Source organism: Crocuta crocuta, unplaced genomic scaffold, assembly GCF_008692635.1.
Source record: "Crocuta crocuta isolate KB4526 unplaced genomic scaffold, BGI_CrCroc_1.0 scaffold96, whole genome shotgun sequence".
NCBI lineage: Eukaryota > Metazoa > Chordata > Mammalia > Carnivora > Hyaenidae > Crocuta > Crocuta crocuta.
In genome coordinates, this window is record NW_027531522.1 from 8,847,573 (window position 1) to 8,872,545 (window position 24,973).

The following is a 24,973-nucleotide window of genomic DNA, read 5'->3' on the forward strand; positions in this document are numbered from 1 at the left end:
TCTCTGTGGACTCGGTTTGTGAGTCCTGTTCGGCGAGGCCAGGCTAGAAAAATCAAACTAAAATGGTCCCGGCGAGGTGGCCAGAGGGGACCCCTACCTCGTGCGGGTCCCCAGTGTGGCTGCCGCCTGGAGGCGTGGACACCTGCTGCTTCGCCTTCGAGGAAGTCGTGGCGGGGGGGGGGGGGGCGCTGGGGGCCTGGCCGGTGCGGGGGTCTATGTTCGAAGCGAGAGCTACAGTTCAAGGTCAAAGTTAGGGAAGCCCAAGCACACTGTGGAGAGAAGGCGTCGAGGCAGAACGTGCTCAATTCCGACCTTTGACAAGAAACAGCACGTCTTGTCTAGATGCATGTAGGCGCCAGGAGAGCGGAGTTGAAGCTTAGTTGTGACCTTGGGCTAGGTCCTTCACAGTTTTGAACGCGTTTCCTGGTTTTCAAATGTGAAAAGTAATCCATTTTCAGGGAAGGCTTATGATGAGGATGAGCGATAAGGCGGGTGAAATGTTCAATGGTGCCTGGTACACGGTAGCCACGCAAAGGGCTATAAATTATGAGTACCACTCTTCCTTTTCTGTATCTCTTCCATTTTGAGGTTTTAAATTTCTTCAGTGATAAGTTGGAGCTGAGAAGTTTCTTTTTGGTGATGTTCGCTCAAAAATATTTCCAGGCATTGTCGAGGCGCTGAAGATACAGCGTGGCAAATAGACTTCGAGCATGCATGTTTATTCTTAAATTACTAAGGCAACCACATAACTGAAACTTGCCTGCTTCCTTTTTTTTACTTCCGAGGGCAAGAAAAGACTACTACTGTAAGATACAGACAATAATATATAATGAGTTGAATATGATACGTTTTCTGAGCATATAATGAGTTGAATATGATACGTTTTCTGAGCATATGTATTGAGTTTTGGTTGTAGACTAGGTCAGTGATTATTAAATTTTTATTACTTACCAATTATTTGCTGGCTCTCTGCGTTCACTTCTCTTTTCAAAATTTACCAGCATGAAAACAAAGGAAAATTCTAGGGGTGCTTGGCTGGCTCAGAAGAGCATGGGACTTTTGATCTCAGAGTTGAGTTCTAGCCCCATGTTGGGTATACAGATCATTTAAAATGAATGAATGAATGAACTTTCAAAACAGAGAACATTCTAGAACTATTTGTTCTCTTAGTTAATTTTGTAAGATTTTATAATGTCAGCATATTTTCCCTTATCTTGAAAACCCCTAATGACCATAATTTTAAAGCTTGTTTTTTTCTTTATCATAAACTGTAACTCAGCCGCTCCTTAAGGGTTTGATATTGGGTTACCCCTAATTTTTTGCAAGTATAAATGTGCTACAATTACATCTTTGAGCATAAATCCTAATTTCCTCTTTAACTGTGTTTTCTAAAAGTCAAATTACTTCGTTTAACAATAAGAAACTGTGTGCCACTTACTAAGTAAAAAATTATGAGACTCTCTTTTAAGGCTTTTGATAGATAATACCGCAAATTGAGTGCCTTCCTGAGCTATGTATTCATGAGGATTTGCATTATCCTTTTTTTGAACCTTTGCTAATTTGATAGGGAAATCGTATAATTTTAACTTTTTTTTTGTTAATGAATATTCCAAATATTCAAATATTTAGTTAAGTATATTCTCTCCTGTTAGCCAGGGCAACCTGAATTTGTACACATATTTCTGTTACCACTGCTACCATCCTAAACTTTATTAAAATAGTTTCTCAATTGCTCCCCTGTTTCTACTTTGCTTTCCTGCCCCACCCTTTCTCCACAGAAGAGAATGGTCTTTTGCTCCGTAAACCGGATCATGTCACTTCCCTGCTTAAATGGTTTCCCTTCGAGGTTAGAATCACAGTCCCCTCTCCGTCCTCTGCTTTGGAGATCTGGCTTCTGTCTGCCTCTTCCACCTCGTCTGGCACTGTCCCCCTCCTTCTTATATCCAGACTCACTGGGCCTTCCCTGGGCTCCTTAAACCGTCCAGGGTCCGTTAGTGTTCTGGCCTTTGTTTTTGCTGTGGTCTCTGTTTTGAGCGCTCCAGTCCCAGACTTTACCACCGCAGCTGCATTTCATGTCTCATGTCTCCGTTCCTATGTGGCCCTTTCACAGCAGCCTTCCTTGGGTGACCCTGTGATCCAGGGTCACCTTCCCGCTGCCTCTCCACCCGGACGCACTCTCATCTTTTGGTTTCAGGCCTACCTATGGGCAGTATTGACTCTTAATCGTACCTGATGCCAGTATTTTCCCCACATATTTGTATTCCAGTGTTCATTTGTTTGATGTACCAACATTTAACATTTTTTTGTAGTAAAATGCATTGCTGTTTTTCCATGTGGATTTTATATAATAAGAAAGACCAACAAGGTAACAAGCGCTAACTGCAGTATTTATTCGGGACCTTTTACGTGTCTGGCTCTGTGTTAATTATTTTAATAAGGTAGTTAGTGGCAAGGCCAGTATTGTAACCCAGGAGTCTCCATCTGACCTCTTAACCATGCTGAGCTACCATTTTTATGTTTAGATCTGCTGCTTGAATCTAGCAGCATAAGAGGAATAATAACTTAAATTTTGACAGATTTCTAGATAAGGTTTATGATTAATTTTTTTTATTGTGGTAAAGTATACATAACATAACCATTTTTAAGAGTACACTTCAGTGGCATTAACTACATTCACAGTGTTCTGGAAACATCATCACCATCCTTTCCAGAACTTTTTCATCCTCCCAAACAGAAACTCTGTACTCGCTAAACAATGACTCCCCATCCCACCTTCCCCCAGACCTGTAATCATTATTCCACTTTGTCACTACTAATTTGTCTATTCTAGGTAACTCCTATAAGTGGAGTCATACTGTATTTGTCCTTTTGTGTCTGATTTATTCCACTTAGTATGTCTTTAGGGTTCATCCATGTTGTAATACAGAAGTGCTTCATCCCTTTTTATGGCGGAACAATTCCCCATTATATGCACATGCCACATTTTGTTTCTGCGTTTCTCTGTTGATGGTCTTGGTTGTTTCCACCTGTTGGCTGTTGTGACTAACACTGCTATGGATGCTGGTTTAAACCTGTTTGATTCCCTGCTTTCAGTTCTTTTGAATATATACGTAGGAGCGGCATTGCTGGAGCAAATGATAATTCTGTGTTTAACTTTCTGAAGAACCGCCAACCTCTTCCACAGGGGCTGCACAATTTTATATTCACACTAGTGTGTGTGTGGGGGGGTAGGAATTCCAATTTCTCCATCTATCAAAATGATTTCTTATTCCAATTTTTTTTTTGTAATAGTTTTCCTAAAGGGTGTGAAGTGATATCCCATTCTGGTGTTGATTTGTATTTTTCTAAGAGCTAAAGAAGTTAAGTGTCCATGTGTTTACTGGTCATCTATGTATCTTCTTTGGAGAAATGTCTGTTTAAGCCTTTTGCCCATTTTGGAATTGGGTTGTTTTTCTATTCTGTTGTAGGAGTTCTTTATATATCCTGGATATTAATCCTTTATGAATTATATGATTTGCAGATATTTGCTTCTACCTAACTGAATTTTAAAAGATAAATTTAACTGCATAAGCAGCATGATAGGTTTGTCTGAAAACCAATAGATGTTTTAATACCTCAGTTAAAATTTTCATCTTCAGAAGTAAATGCAATATGCTTTTATATTGTTGCAGTCACTGTGTGGATGCTCCTTTATCTTCTGAGTTTCATTTAACTGTATTTTTTATCAGCATGTCCATGTATTTATGTAGTCCATATCTCCCGGTGTTTCTTTTTGTTCTTGTACAGCTTCTAGAACAGTATTACACTTGTGACAGGGTGTCTGTGGTTGATGTTGAGTTTATTATTGAGTAGGTAATCATTCTACCATTATGTTGATAAAAGCACAGTTTGTTTAGCCCAAATTTTTGTATAATACAGAACCCTTTGTTACAAACCCCATAATCTATTCTCCAGCTAACATAAGCAGAAAAAAAAAATATATTGAAGGACATTTGGAAGTTCACAATATCTACATGTGGTATCAGGGAAAAAGTAAAATGTGGTTTAGAGTGGTGAATAAAGGAAACCTTTAGCGGATTACTGGTGTGTGTGTGTGTGTGTGTGTGTGTGTGTTTGTGTGTGTGTGTGTGTGTAGTCAGCCACTGAGACATCCTTAAAAGTAAAAAAGGCCTGCTTGACCAAATAATTTCTAAAGGTGTTGATTTTGAGTTTTTGTTATATAATATTTAATCATATTTATTTGGAGTTACTCAGCCTTAATATTTTCTGTTAAAATGTTAAGCCATTTGTCACTCTTTAGTTATTTTCTAAATTTCTTTTATCTTCATTTCTCAATGACTTATATGCCAGTTTAGGACTCTCCCAAGCCACTTTGAAAATAGGTGTGCTTAAAACTGCATCGGGCAAGTTTGTTACTACTAAATGTAGATCTGAATGTCACCTGGGGCCGTTTCTGGAACAGCAGCTGTAAGGGGCTAGAATATGAACTACTTAATTCTTTTTTTTTTTTTTTCTAATTTTCTTTGGGATTGTAAAAATGTCCTCTTACTGCCTGTTTTCCCAGAGTTATTCTTATATGACTTGCTGCCAGATTTAAAGTGAACTGAGGTAAAAATATATCCCATTTGAAAATACGTATCATTTGTTCTCTGTTATCTACAGGAGCTATCAGATCATTTTTTCCGAACTTGAAATACAAAGGTGAAATATGTAGGATGAATTTTGTGTACTCAAGCGAGGAAAACCCTAACTTCATGGGATGATAGAAATATCTATCTTTTATGTGATGAAAGTGAACAATTTCTTCACCACAGAGTATTTATTAGTGTTTTCTACAGATCAGATCATTTATCCTGTCCTACTGTGTAGGTGACCAGTTTAATTTGTATTATGACCTGTATCCATTGGGGCTTTCAGGGGCTCAATAAATAGTACCCTTCTTCGTAATTCTGAACTAAGAGAGAAATAAAACAGAAGAGTAAGGCTGGCAGGAAATACAAATCTGTGTGATTTTTATTCCGAATGAAGTCTGCGTTGGAGGATGTAGCTTAGTGAGGGGGCTAGATGGGTCAGCTAATACTCGGCGAGACGATTAGGCCGCACACCTTTGGGACTCAGCTGGGGAAGCAAGCAGAACACGTGTCGCCTGAGGGTCGGTCGCTTATTCCCGAGAGCAGGACTGGAAGAGCCGAGCAAGAAGGCCCATGAGAGAGGTCACTCGTCCTTCCCGTGGAAGTAGGAGAGGGATCGGACGGGGGAGGAGTTTACAGGGAACAGAAACTGCTCCCACGGAAGCAACATCAGGAGCAAGAGCACACACACCTCACATCCCAGGTGCTTTTAGGAATCCTTCAGCTGTCACCGGTTTTCTATTTTTCAAATGCCATCTCAGTCTTTTAATATTTGATACTTAACCGGTCCCTGACAGTCATTTGGTAACGTTGCATAATTTGAAATACGATGGTTTGTTTTACAGCAGCTTGGTCTTCAATCATCATATTTTTGGCACTGTGAGATAGCAGCATCAGACAGTGTTTACATGGGACAGTTTCCGGGAGAGGCCGTTTCATCTGCTAGGTAAGGGGACCCAGTTCTGTTGTCAGAAGGCCTCGGAACTTCCTAGCTTTGTGGCTGTGGACAGAAACTAAACTTTCTGTGCCTCGGTTTTCTTTTCTATGAAATGGGGACAATGATAGTACTACCCCAGTGAAGTATGAAAATTATACATTAATAAAAATAAAGCATGTCACTAGTGCTTAGAATGGGGTAAGTGCTCAGTAAATAGGGGCAGCTATTACCAAAATTACTAAAGTTATAGAAAGTTATTACATGTTGTTAAAAAAGGGCCTTTAGAAGAAACTGATTATTAAAGTATTTGAAGTTGTCAGAGAGCTTTCAGACTAGATTTGAATTATGCAGGACTAGATCAGTGAAAGAATTATTTATAGCCATAGAAGATGATATGGAATGAATATGTAGAAAGAGGTAAAAGAGAAGGGCAATGAAGAGAGTAGAAAGTTTTATTTTGTTCTCTCGATTCTCTGGAAAGTGTCTTATCCACAAGGGAATAGGTTTCCGAACCTGGATCTCCTTTTGTGCATTTTCCTGGCTTCCTCTTCAGTGTTTTTGGAACTACTCCATGTATTTCTCTGAGTGATCAAATTAATGCCATTATTTAGGAGTCAGGCAGAACTGCTGAGTTCGAGCTGTGTGAGTACTGGAAAGCTGTTTGACTTTCTGAGCCTGGGTACTCTGTGAGACAGATGTTGTAATACTTCCTCATAGTACGGTATTATGAATAATGCTAAATGAAACAGTTGATGTCGGAAGTACACTGTAGGTACTGGATAAATCTTTGCTCCTTTTCTTTTTCCCACGCTGTTTTGTAACCAGCTTTCCCTACTTATTGTATCGGATGACCTCATTGTAAAATCAGGGTAATAACTAACCTAACAGGTTTGGTAGGAGGACTTGATGAAGCTTATACATAGAGGTGATATAGTTCCTAGTATATAATATATAATAAGTAATACTGCTGATTCTCCTTAGGAAGTTGAACATTTTCGTATACTTGTTTTGTGATTGGTATATTCTTTTTTATAAGTGGTGCTTTGCTGTTCAGTTTTGTTAGGATATTGTTTCTAAGCAGGATTTTGGAAGATGATAGAGTTTTTCAGATAGTCAAGAGGTCAAGAAGGATAAAGTTATATTAGACAGAAGGAACATTCTGTACAGACACACAGACATGAAATAGCATGGTCTACGTGGAGACATATAAATATTAAAACATTATTGTAATATAAATGCTATAAGAAGATAGATTTTTATGAGGTACCAAATCATGAAACGCCATACAACCTGATAAGATGCTTGGGTTTTTATTTCCTAAGTCTGTTTAGCAAATGAAAGTTATGTTAATGGAACTATCAATTACGTTCTAGAAATTTTACTGTGTCACCATAATGTGGTAGTGGTAGGAAGTGGAGTATAGAAGCATGGTGACCAGTTAGGAGATGATTGTCCAGAGATCATGAATTTAGGCAGAGCCAATAAATGGAGAAGATGACTTGGGTTATACAGGATCTAGCATCAGCAAAACCTGATAGTTATTTGAGTGTTAGGTTCCTAGGTTATCACTTGGGTAATTTATCGGAGGGGACTGTTGTAAGTCAAGGTTGGGGAGAAAGAATAGGTTCCCATTTGGGACTTGCAGAGTTTGAGTTGTCCGTACGACTCCGGGAAATGGTACATGCTTGTCTCTTTTGGCCCGAGGGATCGATGGGACCAGATATAAAGATTTGTTTCTGTGTATGTGCTGAGTGTAGGGAAGAGGACCTCCGAGCTGCAACGCTGAGGGGCAGTGACTTTGTGTGGCCGGGTAGAGAAGATGTAGTCACAGAGGGAAACTGAGCAGGAAGAATTAGAGAGCAAGAAGGAGAACTGAAAGAACACTGCGCCACGAAAATGAAGGGAGGAGAGGATTCCAAGGAGTGATTTGGTATTAAAAACCAAGTAAACTAAGGACTAAAATGTGTTCTTGGCTTAGCTGCCATTTCCTGGCTGGAATCCTATGTCATAGTCTTCTGAGAGGTATTAATCAGTTTGCCTTGAGGGTTGAATAAGTTCAGGAAATTCTTCATACGATATTGGTCCACGACAGTCTTAGGACACATGAATTTACCAAGAGTGCTGAGAAGCCCTGCCGGGAAGGTGCTGTGTGGTTGAAACCCGCACTTCCCGTGTGTGTGTGTGTGTGTGTGTGTGTGAGAGAGAGAGAGAGAGAGAGAGCAAGAAACACTCTTGTCTTTTGAAGTAGGGTCAGGGATCACACTTACTAGCGTCCTGTGGCATAACGCCCCCTAGAGCATGCCTTGGGAAGTGCCTCCTGGGCAGCAGGAGGGCACTGGTGGTGCTGTGGGCGAAGGCGCCAGGCCCGGTGAGCGGGAAGTGCCAGGGCGACGCGCGGGGACGCGTGTGCCTGACCTTTGACGAGGTCGACAACGCTGACCCGCTCTGCAGTAAGATTCTCTGCGGTTTTCCGCTAAGGCCACATTTGGTAGTGTTCCCATTATCTCTGGTTTTTTCCCTAAAGGGCCCCAAACTGAGCTCCTGTTCTCCGCGGGCCTTCAGAGCTCCCGGCTCAGGCAGCCCGCCGCACCCTCCCACCCCGAGCCGTGGCCGTTGTCATTTCTTCTCCGTTACTCACCTCGGCCAGTGCCACTGGCTCTCCCTTCAAACTCTGTTGATACCTCTGTCCTTCCTCTCTGGCCTCACCTTTACCCCCTCGTCCATAACCTCTGGATTCGTTTTTAAGTTTCATCAGCCGTAATTTGGGTGCCACCCCAGAGCCCCTGGGCCCCGCCTGCCCCCTGGCCCCTGCTGCTTAGTCAGTGTCATTCCCCAACTCTGCTGCTGCTGCCTCGTCCCCGTAACGGGGCCAGAATGCTTAGCCCACCCCAAGTGTCCCGACTGCAGTGTGGCTCCACAAGCTTCCTGGAGGGGTCTCATAACACAGCCCGAAGTGGAGAGGAGGGGAAGAGTCAGGCCTCTGCAACAATAGAAAGTATCCATATATTGGTCTCTGCCCGCAGTTCCTGGCACAGAGCTCCCAAAACCCTTATAATTTCCTGAGTGATAAGAGCACTAGGAGTATCTTTTGTTCTCGTATGTGGCCTTTGACCCTGGTTCCTGACACAGAGCTCCTAAGGCCCTTGGAATTTTCTAGGTGGTAGAAGTGTCTTTTGTTCTAATGAGGCAGCTCTTGATCTGCTCCTGGAGAGCGTCAGGATGGGGGCTGGTCACTAGGCAACCGAGGGTAATGAGAGTGGAATGTCCGGCTTCACTCCCATCCTCTGGGAAGGAGAGGGGCTGGAGAGCAAGTTGATCGTAGATCATGCGTGATGATGCCTCCATAAAAATCCTACAAGTATAGGCTTCAGAGAGCCTCTGGGTGGGGGAACACCTCCACGTGCCATAAGGATGGTGCACCCCCAGCTCCATGGAGACAGAAGCTGTGCTCAGGGCTCTTCCAGACATTGCCCTGTGGATCTCTTCCTCTGTCTGTTCATCTGTATCCTTTGTCACGTCCTTTATGATGATAGTGTCAGTGTGATCCTGTCAGACCTAAGTATCGCTGTGGGTTCTGTGAGCGGTTCTAGCAAATGATGGGACCCAAAGAAGGGGGCCGCCTTTGACTTGTAGCCAGGTGGGACAGAGTCGTAGGTAACCTGGAGACCTACTACTCGCAATTGGTGTCTGACTTTGGGGCAGTCTTGTGGATCTGAGCTCGTAACGTAAGGGGTCTTTGCTAAGTCTGGTTAGTATCAAAGTGAATTGTGGACATCCATCTAGGGTCCGAAGTGTTGTGACCATAGTAGCAGTGTGGGAGTAGGGGAGAGTCACAGGCGTGTTTTCCTGTAAGGCCTCATGAGATGACTTCTCATCAGGAAGAGACATGGTGGAGGAGTCAGCAGGTGCCTCCTCTGTCTTCCTCTCCCCACCAGCCTTCCCTGCTCAGATACATGTGGGGATGTGGAAGTGTTGCTTTGGACCAAATAGCGCCGTTACTGCTGGGCTCCTGTCGCCTTCGGTACATGCCTCCCCCTGCAGCTGTGGGGAGTGGCGGTCCGTACAGCCTGCCCTCCCAGTCCTTCACGAGAGAGCAGCTGGCTGCATTTGCTTGTCGGGCTGTGGCCAGTTTAGTGACACCCTGCCTTTTGTTTGCTTTCCCTCCTTCCCTGCCTCACTGGCCCCTACTCTGGCTACTTTGGGGTTTTCCTTCCCAGAAAGAGCATCTGCTGCCTTGCTTCGCCTTGGGTTCTTTTTTAGGAAAGTTGGACGCAAGATCATTGCAACAGCCTTTTAACTAGCATCCTTGATTCTGCTCTGTCTCCTCTAGTTCGTTTTCAACACGGTGTCAGTGTGATCCTTTAGAAAGTATGGGATAAGTCATTCCTCTGATTAAAACTTTTAGGAGGTTTCTCCTATCACTCAGTGAAAGCTTCAGTCCTCCTCGGTCTAGAGCCAGCCATTTTCCCTCTCTGAGCACATTTCCAGTGCTCTCCCCTTGCTTTCTTATTCCAGGCTGGCTGTCTCAGTAAGTTGTGCCACTGTCACGGAGTCCCATAGACTGGAACCACAGAATTTATTTCTCCTAGTTCTGGAGGCTGGGAAGTTCAAGATCAGGGTGGCCAGTGTGGTTGAATTCTGGTGAGAGCCCTGTTCCAGGTTTCAGAGTGCCGACTTTACCTGGTATCTTGACATGGCTGAGGGCAGAGGGAGGAGGTGAACTCTCTCATGACTGTTAAAGGGCACTTATCCTCTTCACGAGGACTCCCCTTTCATGACTTCATCTCATTCTCGTTACTTCCCAAGGGCCCATCTCATAATAATAGCACATCGGGAGATAGACTTTCAACATAGGAGTTTGAAGGGAGGGACGCAAAATTCAGTCCATAATACCAGTCTCCTTGCTGTTCCCCTTACAAAACAAGCATGCTCCCATCTCTGTTCTAGAAAGTTCTTCTCAATATCTATTTGCCTGCTCCTTCATTTCCTTCAGCTTTTTGCTATTGAGACATTCTCTAACCAACCTATATAAAAACAGAATCAATCCCTTGTCCTACACTATCTGGCTTACTCGTTTTGTTTTTTTCCCATAGTACTTTTCATTGTTAGACATATTATATACTTATTTGTTTATCATTTGTCTTCCCCCATCCCACAAGGATGTAAGTTCCATAAGAAGATAGCCTTTGTCTGGAACATTGCTTATACCTATTTGTTGAATGAATGAGCAAGTGAATAAATGTACTAGGGTCATGTTTGCTATGAAATATGCATAAGTGGAAGTAGATATTACTGTACTGTGATAAGTGTAAATTTAGGTATTAAGTCTAAATCACAAAGGTCATTTTTCTTTGGGGAAATGAGGTAAGTCAGCATTTCTCAAAGTGTGGTCTGTGGATAGTGTTTTGAAGGATGTTAATAGGTATTATGTAGGAGATAAGCCAGTGTGTGTGTGTGTGTGTGTGTGTGTGTGTGGCCAAATAAGTAGAATCATGAAGGGTTTTCATGACTACATGTGACATTTTAATAGATAATAGAGATTGTTTTTGTGCTACATGATAAAATGTGAAATTTTCTCAAAGTAGTCAAGTGTATTGGGAATAAGTTGGTTTTAACTAAATGTAGAATTTTAACCATATGTTAAAGTGAGCTATAGTGAAAATTATGAAGTTCAAGGTTTTTTTTTTTTAATCCTTTTATGCATGTCAAGAAATAGTACCTCTTTGTATGGAAAGTTGAAAAGAAGAGGTTGATATATGACAGCAAATCTGCAAGTAATTACAGAAGGATTATTACCATAGAACAGGGAGATTAAAGTTGCATGTAGAATTTGGTATTTGTTGGTGTCTAGAGCGTTTTTAGGATTTCTTTTGGCCTTTTGCTTTGCCTATGGAAGACTACCCAGTGATATTCCCCAAAAAGTGCCTTTCAGAAATAGTGCCAATCGGCTCTCACCCTGCCTAAAAGCAAAAACACCTGTCTCTCATTTTTGCAAAGTAGGTAGAATGTAGTTGAGATTTTTAAAAATACGATAAATACCATTATCTTATGTGGACCAATAGTTGCTTTTACTGTTATCCATGAATTCTTTTCATTCTGGGATTTTAAATTGCCACAAAGTGAGCAAAAAACCTTGGACTAAAGTAAAACAAACTCCATCCGAGAATTGGTCATAGGAGTTCTTCAGCAGCCATTAGTAATTTTTGGTTCAAACACAATAGTGAATTTAATAATCCCTTAGTGAGTGAGACTTAATTTAAGAAACAAGTGTCTGAGCCTTTTAGCATGTACGTGACCTTCATAGGCTTTGGTATGTTTCATAATTATAGGAGAATTTGGGTCCAGGAAGAACCCAGAATATGAAAGACTTCTAGTTACACAATCTAGTTAGACTTTGAACTCTCATAGATCCAATTAGAGATACTAAGTAAGTGGTTTCCCCTTGCTTCCATTTTTCCTGAAAACCCTGACATTTAAATGCTAATAAAGTACCAGAGTAGTTTCTCTACTCCTTCTGAAGGCATTTTATTCTTGTGGCTCCAATTGACTCTTGTGGTCATTGTTGCTGAGTCAATTGTTTAAATTCTTTGAAAATTTAAACTTAATGGCAGTCTGTTGATTTGACTTAATACTGACCGTTTGTCTGACCCTTGCTCTCCCATCCAGTGAGATTTCTTTTTATTAATTTTGAAATGTTAGAATGTTGGTGACCATGACTGGGGGAAAAGATGTGAGTCTATCATTTCATAGACTTTTATGGGCTAGCATTTTAATATTTGGCAAGGGAAACATCCAGAGTTCTGCTTCTTTAAAGAGATTCTCTTTTGCATTTCTCCTTTGATTATAAAAATCAAAGGGCTTGTGATTACATTATTTAAAACCAGACCAAAAAGCATATACGTATGCCTTTATAGACATATTTGTCATAAATTCTTCAACACAATATATTCATTTTTCCCAAATGCGTTAGATTTCAAAAAGAGAATATGGGCTTATATCTTAGTTTTCATAAAGGAGCTTCATAGTCCTCAATTACTGTATTTTTTTAAATGTTTTTTTTATTTATTTCTGAGAGAGAGAGAGAGAGAGAGAGAGAGGCAGCGTGAGCAGGGGAGGGTCAGAGAGAGAGGGAGACAAAGAATCCGAAGCACGCCAGGCTCTGAGCTAGCTGTCAGCACAGAGCCCGACGCGGGGCTCAAACCCATGGACCCTCAGATCATGACCCGAGCCAAAGTCTGACGCTTAACTGACTGAGCCACCCAGGCACCCCTCAATTACTGTATTTTGAATAGCAAAGTGATACAGTGTTGCTTAGTTCAGTTACATTAGCCTGAAAAGATGTCATACCTGAAAAAATGTTAGGCGCTTATTGAAGTCACTTGATGGAATTGATGAAAAATCGGTTGAATTAAGAGATTTAGAAATAATTTTTAGAAGGATGACCTTGCAGTTACATGGGTTAGATATCATTGTAAACAGACCTGGAGATTATTTCCAGAGTAATATGGTAGGGATTACTTTGTGAAGATCATAAATAGTTAATGGGTATTTGAGGTTGGTGGTATAGAGTTTCCAGTGACCTCATTTGTGAACTCAAAAATTGCTAGCTCTCAAGTAACTTTGTCTGAAGGGAATTTGAGGTACTCTTGAAAACTTTTTTAGGGGCGCCTGGGTGGCTCAGTCAGTTGAGCATCCGACTTCGGCCCAGGTCATCATCTCATGGTTTTTGAGTTCAAGCCCTGCGTCAGGCTCTGTGGTGACCGCTTGGAGGCTGCACCCTGCTTCAGATTCTGTGTCTCCCTCTCTCTCTGCCCCTTCCCACCTCACATTCTCACTTACTCTCTCTCTGTCAAAAATTAAAAAAAATAAAACTGTTTTAGATGACTTAAAAGTGACTGTTGATGATAAAGACTCTGATTTCAAGGATGCAGGTGAGAAAGTAGAATAAAATTATGCCATGAAATTTGAGTAGAAAAAGCAATATTTCTAGATAGACTAATAAGATAGTGCTATTTAAAATATATTTGTATAACTAGAGGCGCCTCAGTTGATTAAATATCCAACTTCGGTTCAGGTTATGATCTCACGGTTCGTGGGTTCGAGCCCTGTGTCTGTCTCTCTGCTGTCAGCTCGGAGCCTGGAGCCTGCTTCAGATTCTTTGTGTGTGTGTGTGTCTCTCTCTGCCCCTCCCCCACTCATGGTCTGTCTGTCTGTCTGTCTCAAAAATAAATAAACAGCAGAACAATTTTAAAAATAAAAAATTAATTTGCATAACTAAGAAATTATATAACATGAAGTCATTTGAATATTTCAGCTCTATCTTTTCATCATCTATATAACAAAAATGGCCATGTATACATAATTTTGGATATTCTGCAGACACTGGGTATTGACTTTCATTCTAGCTGTCTTATACTTGGGCAGTGTATATTTGTACATATGGCATATACACAGAATGCACGTGTATATAATGTACATGAGTTTGGACATAGGAAAAGTCCAGTAATGACGTACACTGTCCATTTTTCAGTGTTAGGTCCTGGAGAGTGGGGTAGGGATCGTGGGCTCCTTGCTGTCCTTACACACGAGGAACATTCCTGCTTCAGAGCCACTGTATGCGTTGTTCCCTCTGCCCGGAATGCTGTCTCCCTGATAGACACATGACTAGCCCCTTGTCTTTATTCATATGTCACCTTCTCAGGGCTGCTCTGCCTCCCTGTCCTCCTTCCCGTTTAATTTTTTCCCCCCTAGCACTTATTTCTGCCTATCACACTATTTACTTATTTATGGCTTAGGTTGACTGCCTCCCCTTCTAAAATGTAAGTCCAGGAGGGTGGGGATTTTGTTGTTTTATTCTGTTTTGTTCACTGTGTGTCAGTGGAACCGACAGTTTAAGGACTAATGTTATTGTCAGCTTGCTTTTTGAAAGGATATACCAGTTTATGTATAGCGTTCGTTTGACCACAATATGCCAATAAAGTTTACTACAGGAAATTGTTACTTTAATTTTTTATATTACTGGTGAAATTGAATATTTACAAATATTTTAATACTTATTGTTCATTTTATTTTTAACTACATAGTACATTTGTCTAAAAATGAGGAAATACTTCCTCATCTCTCCCGTTTAATTATTTGCACTTTTAAGCTCTTCCCCCACTTAACCAATCCCAAAACATGATTGTTCACGTTAATCCGGGATTTATAGTTGAGTCGCCAAGATGTATGTTTCATTGTGTTAGGAAAGTGGACTGTTTGGACCTGGGAACCATAACTCTGCCAGAGTCCCGGAAGTCTTGAGGACGAGCAAAGTTAGGAAATCCTGAAAACCATTCATTTGTTCAACATGGAATTCTTAAGAGCTTTCTGTGTCTGTTGCTCTGCTGTGCAGTGAAGATACGCCAGTAACCGGACAGGTATAATCTTTTCCTCCAGAGAGTATGATTTACTGGGAGATACTGGTGCTACACAAATGAAGAAGAAAAGTTCAAAATGAAAATTATACGTGATGTTCATGGGGATAGACACTGCACGATTCATAGCTTTTTGGTCTTTACTCAACATGCATTCATGAACATTAAAATAAATTATAGCTTTCTTTTTTCACTTAGACTATCTTGAATTTTTCTTGTCATTACATATATTTGTAAACTTGTTTTTCCTAAATTTTTAAGAAATGTTTATTCCTGAGAGAGAGAGAGAGAGAGAGAGAGAGATACAGCGTGAGCAGGGGAGGGTCAGAGAGAGGGAGAAACAGAATCTGAAACAGGCTTCAGGCTCTGAGCTGGCTGTCAGCACAGAGCCCGATGTGGGGCTCGAACCCATGAACTGTGAGATCATGACCTGAGCTGAAGTCGGACGCTTAACCAACTGAGCCACCCAGGCGCGCCTATAAACTTGTTTTTTAATGGTTATATAATATTCCATTTTATGAAGTTCTTGTTCAAAGCAGTCAACTATTTTTGGACATTTAGGTTGCTTATAATTTTTCGCTATTATAAATAAAATAGATCTTTTATAAAAAATCTTTCATATTGGTTTATTATTGTCTTACATATTGGTTTCCTATTGCTGATGTAACACATCACCACAAATTCAATGGCTTAAAGCAACACAAATTGATTATCTTATAGTGCTGGAGTTCAGATGTCTTAAAATCAAGGTTTTTCCCAAGCCGTCTCCTTCTGGAAGCTCAAGGGGACAATGTGTTTCCTTGCCTTTTCCAGCTTCTCAAGGTCACCTGTGTTTCTTGGAGCATCACTTCTTCCTCCACCTTCAGAGCTAGAAGTAGAGCATCTTCCAGATTTTCTCTCTGACCTCTGTTTCCTTCATCATGTCTCCTTCTCTGACTCTAACCCTCCTCTGTCCTTCCTGTGATGGCACGGAGCCTACCTGTATAACCTAGGATGCTCTCCTCTTCTTAGGATCTTTAATCCTATCTTCCAGGCAAAGTCCCTGTTGCCATGGAAGGTAACAGTTTTGCATGTTTCATGAATTAGGATGGGGACAGATTTTTTTTTTGGTGGGAAGTCACTATTCTGCCTACCACGTCTTAGGGTATGTGCCCAAATATAAAATTGCTAAGGCCAAAGCAGTTTTGAAGGCTTTAGACACATACTGCCAAACTGCCCTCTCAAACACTGAGTCCTTTCTAGCATTCTATATTCAATTTCTTATTTAAAAAAATCATTGAACTCTTGCTAATAATCATAGCAAACATTTATTGAGTAATTACTGCACAGCCAGCACAAATGTAAGAGCTTTATAGGTATTAGCTGAGTTAATCCTCAGAAAATTCTGTGACATAGGAACTTTATTATCTCTGTTCTCTCACTTTCATGGATAAAGACACTGAGACTTAATGAGGTCAAGTAACTTGCCTAAGTCACATAGCAGGAAATAGAGCTAAATTTCAAACATAGCAGAGAAAGAGCTAGATAGGTAGATGTCCATATCCTAAAATTTTCTTTCTGAGGACTTGTGAATACAAACATACATACACACTCTGAATAAAATATCTCTGTAGGGTGTTCATATGTGAATTTTGATAAAAGAACGGTAGCTAGTATTTGTTGAATACCCTGTGGCTTAATGGGAAAAAGTTTGCAGAGAAATACATAGTCAGGAGGAGATGCAGAAGAGGAAAAATGAGAAATAAGATAATTGAAGTGCTTTTTCCTCTGAGATCTTAGGACTAATTTATACTTTCTGGTTCAGTGCAAAATTGTAAAACTTAATCCTTCTAAAGGTGCCTGTAGCAGAAATTCAGGATAGGGTTTAAAACTTTATAAAGTCAATAATGAAAAGGATAAGCTTTAAGAAAGGTTTACTATATATAAAGCAAAGAGGGGCTCAGAATAGCAGGACAAATTGAGAGAGGAGTTTTTTGTTTTTTGTTTTTTGTTTCTGAGAGAAGAGTTTTTAGCTTAATTTTGGGATTTTTATGATTGATAACATAATTATATTTTTACAAGTCTTTTTTTCATTAATATCTGGTTAGGCACAGAGTACTAATGCTTATATCATTTCTTCATTGACTTCCATGAGTATCTCAGAAATGATCATCTTTTAAATTGTAAGAAAATCTCAACAAGGAACATTTCTACTTTTTATAGTGATGAACCGTTCATAGATGTTTGTTCATTCTAAGCAGACTTATGGAAAACAAAGTCTTTGTTGTTTAAACCTGTAATAGGGTGGATAACATGTGCTTTAAATGGCTTGTTTCTTAACTGTTTACATAAACGTTTTTAAACATGGTCATGCCTTTAAGAGATTAATAGGAAGGCTTAAATGCCATGGGAAAATGGAGAAGACAGATTTATATCCTTTGAATTCTAAGTATAAAAATAGGTAGCTTTCAAGTCTACATTTTTGACCGTATGGCTATTTACTTGTTAATCTCTCTCTTTTTTTTAATGTTTTTATTTATTTCTGAGAGAGAGAGAGACATTGTGAGCTGGGGACGGTCAGAGAGAGAGGGAGATACAGAATCCAAAACAGGCTCCAGGCTCTGAGCTAGCTGTCAGCACAGAGCCCGACACAGAGCTGGAACCCATGAACTGTGAGATCATGACCTGAGCCGAAGTTGAACGCTTAACTGACTGAGCCACTCAGGCGCCCCTACTTGAACTATGGCAATGTAGTTTAATTCTTGTTTTTTATTCTTTAGACTATTGTAGAGTTGGTGGGATAAAATAATGCATTGAGTTATATCTGTTTACTGGCCTGTGTGTGTGTGTGTGGTCTTGAAGTCTGTTGGCCATGTTTTGAGAATGTATCCAAATGTTTCTTGTCTGTCCTTGGTACCTTCCTTTTGTGATTTCTCAGGGTCATGACCAAGAGAAGTTTTGAATTCTTTTGTTCCAAGATAAAAATAGTTTTACGTGTGTTTGCTTTTCACTGATTACAAAAGCATTCTATTGTTATTGTTAAGAAAAAGACCAAATTATCAAAAAAAGGTTAAAGGAAGAAATAAAAATTAACCCCAAATTCTCTGTACTACCAAGAGGTAGCCCCGTTGACATTTGCTGGGATTTTTTCCTTAATGTGGGTACATTCACATACACTTTACAAAACTTGAATTATTACTGAACAAGATTATTTACTGACTTTTTTTTTGTCCTTAAAAATCTCTATCACTCCATATCAGTATATTACAGGTATCATTTTTAATATGGTTGTTCTCATACATATATGCAGCCTTACAGCTAGATTGTCCAAATATTTCTGAGCATAAAGTGTTATGAGCAGAATCTCTAGGGCTAGTAACAGAAGAGTTGAATCCGTGTACACTACAGTCAGAAAGAGGGGGGATACCTTTCTCCCAACACTCGCTTGCACTAGAGAGTGTTCATTTTATAAGACCCTTCCTAAGTCTGATAAGTGAAACTGATGAATGTGGATTTCTGTCATTATTGGTGAAGTGCGACATCCTTTTATATGTTAGTTGATCAGATACAATTCTTTACTTTGAATTGCCTGTAATTGACATCTTTATTTTGACCGCTTTTATGCTCAGAACTTGAATTTTGTAGGAATTGTTAAGACCGTTCAACTGAAAATATTATATGCTCCCTGAAAGAGCTTGGAGATACAGCTTACAGGTAGCTCTCTACATATTTGTTGTATTTAGAATACATGTAAAGGATTAGGTAATTAGGTAGCCCTGTAATGAAGTCCTTGCCCCCCAAATTGAGACTCTGGCGATTATTGCCTCAACTTAGGACACTTGGGGAGTGTTTGACCAAGAGATGTGCTTCTGTTTGGTAGATATATAGTTAATTAATTTCTCGTTCACAAGGCTTTTGGTAAAGTTCATGTTGTTCCGCTTGCCGAGTTGGAATTTGAAATGCATTTATTTCTGCATTGTGACAAGTGATATTTAAGTGTGTGTTCTCTTAAATGCGTTAGAACTGTTGTTTCCAAGTTACAGAAAACAATCGAAACTGGTTTACATAAAAGTTGTAAATACTCATGTGACAACTGAGATCAAATATAGGCTTGGTTTGGGGTACAGCTTAAAGGGGTTCAAATCATGTCACCAGGAGCCAGTCTTCTTCCTCAGTGTATCTGTCTCAATTTTGTTCTTTCTGGCGTGGGAGCATTTTTATATACATGCTCCCCTTACTGCATCAAAAGGCTGTAGTAGCTGCTGAACGTACATCCTTCCCTTCCATGGTTAAACTCAGTAAGAAAGGTCAAGCATCTCTTCCTACTTGCCCAAGAAGAAGTCAGGTGTTCTCTCTTATTGTGCCGAATTGGCTTATTTTGTATTGTTTGCCCTTCCTGAACCTACTCTGGAAGTCTTGGCTCAGGTACTTGACACATGCTTTCACAGAAACTAGGGGAAGGGGTTGCGGCCATCGGAACCAGTTGACAGAAAGTGAGTGAGGTGAGATACCCAAAGAAACTCTGAGACTATTGCCAGAAAAAAAGGGTGCTGGCAAAGCACAACACAGGTGTCCACCTATCCCATATCCTCAGTACCCAGCAGAATGCCTAGTACAGGATAGGCTCTCTAACAAATACTTATTTAACATTGGTGTAAGATAAATAGAATTTTGTAGGCCATTCTGGAAACTTTGTTGTGTTTCCAAGGTAAAAATGTGACCTAAATGTCAAACAATCTTCTTAAAAAATGGTCTTTTGGATATTGATAAACACCTGAGTACAGGATTATTAAAGCCTTTTAAGCTAGTCCTGTTCTGAGGAGCAGGACACTGAAGAGGGAAGTCAACAGTCAGGAGTTGAAGTTAGAGATCAAGTTCACTCATCTTCATACTATTCAATCAGACGTTTACTGAGGGCCTGTTGGGTGCCAGTTATAGGAATGTCGGGGTGCTGTGAGTCACACTGGGATGCACATGCGGTGGCGCGGGCTCTATCAGATCATACAGTCTAGTAAGAGAGGTGGTGTCCTGGGATAACTGTGAACTACCCAGTGCAATGACAACCTGAGGGACTGACCCCCACTTCAGTCCCATGGGCTCAGTGAAAGCCTCCTTGAGGAGTCATGCCCAAGCTGAATGACTCCTGAGGGACCAGTAAGAATGATCTAGAACAAGAAAGGTGGTATCAGAGGTTGGACAGGGTAGGATAGGCTTTTAAAAACTATGGGGCGCCTGGGTGGCTTAGTCGGTTGAGCGTCCGACTTTCGCTCGGGTCATGATCTCGCGGTTTGTGGGTTCGAGCCCCGCGTCGGGCTCTGTGCTGACTGCCAGCTCAGAGCCTGGAGGCTGTTTCGGAGTCTGTGTCTCCCTCTCTCTCTGACCCTCCCCTGCTCACGCTGTCTCTCTCTTTCTCTCTCCTAGAAATAAATAAAAATATTTTAAAAAAACAAAAATACAAACAAAAAAAAAACTATGTGCAGAGGCACTAGGATTGAGAAATGATGGCCCTTCTGGGACATGATAAGTAGTTGGATATTATCTGGGGAAAACGTGTATGTGTATGAGTGTGGTGGGTATGAGTTGGAAGAAAGTGAGGTTGATTGAGGGACGATGTCGAGGGACGATGTCAAGAGACAAAGTAATTTTTTTAGGCAGCATGAGATCACGCTAAGAAGTTTGGATTTTATCAGGAAGACAGCAGTGAAGTACCAGAGGACTTGGAAGCACTAGAACGGTTTCATTAGAACTGGGAGGAATCTGGGGGAACCCCATGAGTGTAAGTCTACTGATATCAGTTCAGAAAAAAGAGCATTTGATGCTTTCATGTTTTTAAAAAAAAAATTGACATTAAGTGTTACATATATTGATGTGTGGAGCTTATAAATAAACATGTCCATTGAACTGTGACCATCTCCCTTGATAAGGTTTCTAAAATACAGACTTCCTATAAGAAGCAAAAGCAAATGAAGGTTTATTTTTCTTTTAGACGAAACAGAATTTAAAAATAAGCAATCTGATATTGCTTCCCAAGTTTTAAAAAGTTAACAAAACTTGACTGGAAGGAGACATTTCTTAATATTAGGACAAGAAGTCATTTTAAAATGCCAAGCACCTTTTCTAAAAAGGGCTTATGAGCACTTAGTAATCATTAAAAGATCTGCTGCATGAAAAGCCTGAGAAATTAAAGAAATGAAGGTTGTGTCCTCTCTTTAGTAATCATCATCAATATTTATAGTTTGGCCTTTGTTTTATGCCAAGAGCCACAGAGGCTGTTGGGTAACACTCAAGCCATCATTCCAAAAGGAAACCAGGACTTCCTTAGTGGGAGTTCTTGTGTCACCTTCTAATCAGTATTATGACAAATCGTCCGAGGAAGTCTTGCAATGCAGTAGTATTGGGTGAGAGGTTACTGGGGTGAGAAAATCCATGAGGTTGATGATTATCTCTCCAGAGTCGCAGTGGTTTTGCTTTTGAGACTCTGAGGTTTAGTCCATGGTGGTGGTATTAGTGCTGGTATTGCTATTAATGCTGTTCGTATTAGATTTTTGAGTTGTTTATTTCATGTATGATTTTGCTTAGTTTTCTTTTTTTTTAATTTTTTTTTTTAAATTTATTTCTAGGAGAGAGAGAGAGACAGCGTGAGCAGGGAAGGGTCAGAGAGAGAGGGAGTCACAGACTGAAACAGGCTCCAGGCTCTGAGCTGGCAGTCAGCACAGAGCCTGACGCGGGGCTCGAACCCACGAACCGCGAGATCATGACCCAAGCGAAAGTCGGATGCCTAACCGACTAAGCCACCCAGGCACCCCTGATTTTGCTTAGTTTTCTAAATTTTTTAATATTTTCTTAAATCAAGTCTTCAAAGTTGTTCTCCAGGGAACATAGATGTGACTTTTAAAAAATAATGAAGAGATAGCATTGTATAGTGACAAATGGTGACTTTACTACCATGGTGAGCACAGAGTAATATACAGAATTGTTGAATCACTGTGAGGTACAGCTGAAACTAATATTGCGTGCCAACTATACTTCAATAAAAAAATGAAAAAATAATGAAGAAAGTGTTTATTTGCTTAGTAGAAATTTACTTCATAAGGAAAATTTTATATTAAAGGAGGGATTCTTATACCTCAGAGAAGAACAATGTTTTAATTTTAAAACCTCCCTGACCTCCATAAATATATACTTTGTATATCCATCCCCATGGGTCTAGCAAAATGTTTTGCACACATGACTCAATAACTGTTGAATTACATTGATCTAGTCTAAATAAGCATTGAACCTGAAATTCTCTTCTCACCACCCCCCCACACCCCATATCGAAACAACGGAGGTAACTGTTAGGATTAGCTTCATGCATCCATCAGGATTAGGTTCAGCTGTTAATAACAGAGACATCCAAAATAATAGTGTCCAAAAGAAGGCAGAAATTTGTTTCTCACATAAGTCCAGCCATAATGATCCAGAGCTGCTACAGTGACTCTGAAATCCTTCAGGACCCCCTCCCCTGCTCCTCCTTTGCCTCATCAGCCTGTGAAGTGACCCCTCTGCATGGATGAACACGGTGATTAGCGTGCCAGCCACTACATTTAGTTTTCAATTAACAGAAACAAACCAACAGTAGAAAGGCCAGAGAACGCAAACTATCACCTTCCTCTTTTTTCTTACACCTTCATTTCCGTTCTCAAGGTCCTCCTCCAAATGCATTGTCTCCTCTTCTCCAGATTGCACTGTGTTCTCTGGCATAGCATCTTTATTTTTCTTTCCGTGTAAATTCAATGTGTTCCTTTTTAAACACTAGTTTGGCACCTTTCTTCCTTGACCCACTTCCCCAGCTCTGGTCTGTCGCAGATGTCAAGCGTTTCCTGTCTCCTTTCTGGTTGATGGGCTCTTGTATTTCGTTAGATCTTAGTAACAATGATCTAGTGTATATCTTGACCCAAAGTAAGTTTGTTTTTTGGTTAACTGTTAGCTAAACTTCTAAGGCGATTTTTCTAAGGAAATTGAATGGACTTTGTAAAAAAAAAGTTGAGACTTATTTTAAATTTTATTTAATTCATGGAATTTGCAAGTTTTAAAATGCAAGAATCTTTAAAAAGAAACAGGAAATATACTTGTGAATAGTGATAAAACACTTAGCAATCATTTTATTTATTTTATTTACTTTTTTGAGAGAGAGAGTATGTGAGTGGGGAGAAGGGGCAGAGGGAGAGAGAGTCTTTAAGCAGGCTCCATGCTCAGCACGAAGCCCATTGCGGGGCTAGAACTCATGACTGTGAGATCATGACCGAGCCAAAATCAAGAATCTGATGCTTGACTGACTGAGCCACCCAGGTGCCTTGTTAGCAATAATTTTAAATTCAGAATCCTTTTAGGTCTCTTTTTGCATAGTACTTTTAGTCTTAAGCTATCACTTTGAATGAAAGGAAATAGACATTGGATATGTTCAACTCATCTTCCATTTCACAACTAGATGTCAGTATTAACATACCTGATTGGGTGTCTCAGGTGTGATTATAATGAGCTCATTCAAATTACTCACCTATATGAGGTACAGATCAGAAAATGAATGATAATGAAGACAAAGAAAAAATAACTACTTCCAAGTGGGCTGGTTAATTTTATATTTGCATTTTTAAAAACCGAATTTCCCCCTCACCTTAACAATTATGCATAAACAATTAAACTTTATAATTTATTTGGTTAGGAAAGGCAGGTAGAGCGTGAACTAGTAGCTTTTCACTATTACCAATCAGAGTTTTTTCCCTACACCTTTTCCAGAAAGAGTGATCAGAAAAAGAGGGAAATTATTGCTATTCAAATAGGGTTTGTGTGTGTGTGTGTGTGTGTGCGTGCGTGTGCACGTGTGCGCGCATGTTTGATTCTTACCTACTTTAATAAGAGACATACTTGAGAGCAGGAATTGTGCATGATGTGTTGTTAGTGACATTTCTTACGTTTCCCTAGAAGTCTCTCCTGGTATAACTAAAGCTGCCCTTTTTAGTTCAATCCTCCTGTAAATAGGAGTATGATACCCTTTGCCCTTCTTGTACATCCAATCTGACAATATTTTAACAGCATTTATACTGCATTTCTCTAGACTGTCTCACCTGCTATACCCATGCTTCCTGTTGATAAATATACAATCCAGAGTAATAACTGCNGTCCTCCTGTAAATAGGAGTATGATACCCCTTGCCCTTCTTGCACATCCAATCTGACAATATTTTAACAGCGTTTATACTGCATTTCTCTAACTAGACTGTCTCACTTGCTATACCCATGCTTCCTGTTGATAAATATACAATCCAGAGTAATAACTGCAATATCATGAATAAAATCCAGGGAAAGCAATAGACCAAGGTGCTGAAAACACACCCCATGCTCCATCCCACTGAAAGATCCTGATGGGTTCCTTTTTTCCAGTTCTCTCTTCTCTTCAAGAATTACTGCTCCTACATAATTTAAGTAATAGATCTAACTCATTTGCACAAAATTCTTTAAAAAATTTTTTTTAATGTTTTATTTATTTATTTCTAGGAGAGAGAGAGAGACAGCGTGAGCAGGGGAGGGTCAGAGAGAGAGGGAGTCACAGACTGAAACAGGCTCCAGGCTCTGAGCCGGCAGTCAGCACAGAGCCCGACGCGGGGCTCGAACCCACGAACCGCGAGATCATGACCTAAGCGAAAGTTGGACGCTTAACCGACTAAGCCACCCAGGTGCCCCTCATTTGTACAAAATTCTATTGAATTATATTCACTTAGATACTTTCAGTTAAACATTTTCAAAATATGTTTATGTGGCTGGACAAAGATTTCTGGAGGCTGTAGATTTGAAGTATACAGTAGAAAATAATAGTCAACTTGTCTTTGGACCTCAAGTCCAGATTTTGACAGAATTGACAGGTTTGCTTTTTTAAATTGTAATTTATAAGTCTCACTTTTTCCTTAGAAACACGTCTGTACCGCAGAACAATTCTGTTTTGAAAAGGCAAGTTGAATTACTGTCAGTAATATC

General features: G+C 40.2%; 1 protein-coding gene and 1 long non-coding RNA gene across 4 annotated transcripts in view; one reads left to right on the forward strand and one right to left on the reverse strand.

Annotated features, from left to right (window-relative positions):
• Nucleotides 1-677, reverse strand: part of LOC144238586 (uncharacterized) — a 3,162-nt gene extending 2,485 nt beyond the window's left edge. The window contains exon 1 of the long non-coding RNA XR_013337162.1: nucleotides 98-677. This is a non-coding gene — a long non-coding RNA (uncharacterized LOC144238586). The remainder of the gene's footprint in view (nucleotides 1-97) is intronic.
• The window catches only part of TRDMT1 (tRNA aspartic acid methyltransferase 1), a 74,280-nt gene that overhangs the window by 15,313 nt on the left and 33,994 nt on the right, over nucleotides 1-24,973 (forward strand). The window lies entirely within an intron of this gene.